The sequence below is a fragment of the Trichechus manatus genome, unplaced genomic scaffold, assembly GCF_000243295.1.
Source record: "Trichechus manatus latirostris isolate Lorelei unplaced genomic scaffold, TriManLat1.0 scaffold00004, whole genome shotgun sequence".
In the NCBI taxonomy this organism is placed as follows: Eukaryota; Metazoa; Chordata; class Mammalia; order Sirenia; family Trichechidae; genus Trichechus; species Trichechus manatus.
In genome coordinates, this window is record NW_004443940.1 from 17,935,401 (window position 1) to 17,939,263 (window position 3,863).

General features: G+C 37.5%; 1 long non-coding RNA gene across 1 annotated transcript in view; it reads left to right on the forward strand.

The window, feature by feature from the left end:
* Nucleotides 1-3,863, forward strand: part of LOC111820963 (uncharacterized) — a 13,039-nt gene that overhangs the window by 2,130 nt on the left and 7,046 nt on the right. The gene's annotated exons all lie outside the window — the stretch shown is intronic.

The window sequence follows — 3,863 nt, forward strand, 5'->3', positions numbered from 1 at the left end:
TCACATTTTAGGTTATTGAATTTTGGGGGCCTCACTGCCCTCTTTATTCCACACAAAAACCTTGCTAGGTAGATATCCTCATTTTACAAATGAGAGAATTGGGGCCTTTAAAAAGTAAGGCTAGCAAGGTCTAGCAATGTTCCTTATTGCCTTTTAAGGTCTCACCAGAAGCACAATTAATGTCCACATTTCTAGCACATTCTGTTCATGATGATAGAAGCTTTCTCTGCAGTTCTTCTCACTTCTTTCTGAGCCTGCACGAGAATCACCTTTAATGTCCATCCAACACCAACAGTCTCTTCAAGGCAATCTATACTTTGTCATGTGCCTGAAAACTCTTCCAACCTCTACCCATTACCCAATTCCAATGCCACTTCTACTTTTTTTGGTATCTGTTACAGCAGCAGCCTGCTTCCTGGCACCAGAATCTGTATTAGTCTCCTAGGGCTGCTGTAACAAAATACCACAAATTGGGCGAGTTTTAAGAAGAGAACTATATTGTCTCACAGTCCTGGAGGCTAGAAGTCCAAATCAACACGTTGGTCGGGCCATGCTGTCTCCCAAGGCTGTAGGGGAAGATCCTTCCTTGTCTCTCCTGACTTCTGATAGTGTCCGATTTCATTGGCTTGCAGCTGCGGCACAGTTCCAACTCTGCCTCCATCATCACATGGCCATCTTTCCTCTGTCTCTCTCCTCCTCTTTTATAGGCCCAAACTCAGATAGTATTAGGACCCACCCTACTCCAGTATGGCCTGATGTTACTTGACTGATAACATTTCAAAGACCCTATTTCCAAACAAGATCACGTTCACAGCTACCAGGGGTTAGAACTTCAACATAAATTATGGGAGAGAGAATTCAATCCATAACAGAATGTTTGGGGCAGAACTTTAATTCCATCCAAAGATGTTTGCTCATTTTACAAACTGATAGTGTGTGTATATATATATGTATATATTATTCTGTACCTGAAAAACTCAGGAAGGGACTATCTATTTGATTTATTTAGTTGTTTGGTTTAATAAGTCAGTAAACCAAAAGGCTTGTACTTATGCCAGAAAAGTACTTCTCTATATTGTCAATTATCTAACCTCTTCCAAGTTATTTTTATTTATGTTGCGAAGATAAATGTTTATATTAACACACAGTATTAAACCAAGTTAGTTGGAAGCAAATTGTGTAATAAAGAATTTAACCTTGCCCAGAGGGAGAGGTCTGGCCTTTGCCTTCTGCTTCTGGAAGGCAATCTCTTAGCCCTAGGAATGTTGTGCCACATAGGCGTGTCTTTGTATACCTGGGGGCCTTGGACCAGCTAGATAGCAGCAAAGTGATTTAGGGTGGGGGCTCTGGGTCACATAGTATCAGCTCAACCTTCTGAGGGACTGAAGACTGAGATCATCCATGTGGATAGTCATGCGTGTTTGTGTGATGGAGCTCAATTAAAAACTGTGGCTACCAAGCCTCGCATGAGCTTCCCTGGTAAGCAATACTCTGTGTGTATTGTCAGACAGTGTTACTAGGAGGAATGAATGCTGCCCACAATGCTATGGGGAGAGGACAACTGGAAACCCTGCATTTGGAGCCCTCCTGGACCCTGCTCTATGCATATCTTCCCTTGGCTGATTTTAATCTGTGTCCTTTAGCTGTAATAAACCACAACTGTGAGTATGGCAGCTTTCAGTGAGTTCTGTGAGGCTTTCTAGTGAATTACTGAATCTGAGGGTGGTTTTGGGGAACCACCAAACTCTGTAGTTGGTGTCAGAAGTAAGAGTGGTCTTGTGGACTGTTCCCTAACTTTGCAACACACAAGTTAATCGATTTGAAAGTGAATTTCAGACATCATGGCATTTCACACCTAAATTTTTCAGCGTATGTCTTTTAAGAATAAGTACATTTTTCTACAAAACCACAATCTTATTATCACATCTATAAAATTAGCAATAATTCCATATCCTCTAATACCGAGTCCGTATTCATAGTTCTCCACTTGTCCCAAAATGTTTATAGCTGATTCTCCCTCTGAACTGAGACCCAATCAAGATTCATACATTACTTTTGTTGTTATGTCTCTGTAGTCTCTTAATCTAGAATAGCCCTCTCACTTTTTTTTTTTTTGAACGTGACAGTAACATTTTTAAGAGTTCGGGCTTTTTGTCTTATAGAAATGTTCAGTGTTCTGTATTTGTCTGATTGTTTCCTCATGGTTAATTACATTTTAAAGTGACATTTATAAATAATATTGGTATGATATTTGATAGCACTATAGACAGTCTAGGTGTTTGACATGGACATTCTTCGCTTTTGATAATAACAAAAGTAACATTGTATTGAGATCAGGACCAAGTGAAAGTCTAATGATACTGTCCATGTGCTATTGTCCTGATTTAGATCCAGTCTAGGAAAAGCATAATTGTCATGCAAAAAAAAAAAAAAAAATAGGGATCTGTGATTTGGGATCTATACTTGAGAAAGTTAATAGATATTATTAAATAAATACTTTACTGTCCAATTTCCTGACTTCTTTTGGCCTCTTGCCTGCTTTATGCCTTCTGCATACATAACTACATCTCAGGATTGAAGAAGAAGAATTCTAAAGAATTATTGTGTGACTGTTTTATAATTTAGTAACTTTAAATTATTGTTATTTTTAATGTGATAATCAATTTGATTGCTATTTTTTAGGCTTTTATTGAAGAAATTTTTCAAACACATAAAAGTAAAAAGTATGATACAATGAATTCCAGTGAACCCAGCACCTAACTTCAGCAGCCATCAGCTTTCTACTGTTCTTAGTTCATCTGTTTCCCTCCACACACAGTTTTTGTTGTTATGGTTTGCTGGAATATTTTAAAGCAGATACCAGGCATCACCCCTTTTCTACTTTAAATGCTTTGGTATATGTTCTAACAGATAATGACTTCTTAAAAATATAATCATCATGCCATTATTATAGCCAACAAAATTAACTAATTTCTTATATGCTAGATCTGTGTTCAGTTTTCCTCATTTGTCTCAAAATGTCCTCTTTTAGTTGTTGTTACTGTTTTCTCAGTCAGGATCCAGTCAAGGTCCACACATTGGATTAGGTTGGTATGTCTCTTAAGACTATTTTAATCTGTAACACTTTTCTCTCTCTCTCTCTCTCTTTTTAATGACATTTTTTTGTTCGAAGAAACTGGATCATGTGTCCTGGAGAGTTTCCCACCTTCTGGATTTGGCTAGTTGTATCTCCACAGTGTTTTTCTTCTTCCTCTAGCTTCCATATTTTCTGTAAACTGGTAGTTAGATCTATAAGAGTGATTGGATTTAGGTTCCACTATTTTGTCAAAAGTATTTCAGAGGCAGTAGTATATACTTCCTAATTGCATTACTTTTGGAGGAACATAATGTCTGGCTGTCCCATGTTTAGTGATGTTAAGATTAGCCAGTACGTTCTGGTACTGTCAGATGATCTATTACGGAGACCCACATGAGCTTTCTGCTTAATAGTTTTAGCAGATTGTTACCTGATTGGACGAGGAAACATGATCAAGTACAGTTTGCCTGACCCATAATTTCTCACTTCCAAAGCGAGTAGGTTTTGACCTAATTAGCCACTGCAGTTGCTTTCAAATAGAATTATAGTTTTGAAACTAGGTTAAATAATTTTTAAAAAGCAAATCATATAGACAGTTGGTATATGTACGCTATAGTTTTAGCTGTGATATTTGTCATTCAAAAGGTTAGTCTTCCCTCCCGCCACCTCATACCATATACAAAATTAACTCAAAATAGATCAAAGACCTAAATGTAAGAGCTAAAACTATAAAAGTCTTAGAAGAAAACATAGGCATAAATCTTGGTGACCTTGGATTAAGCAATGG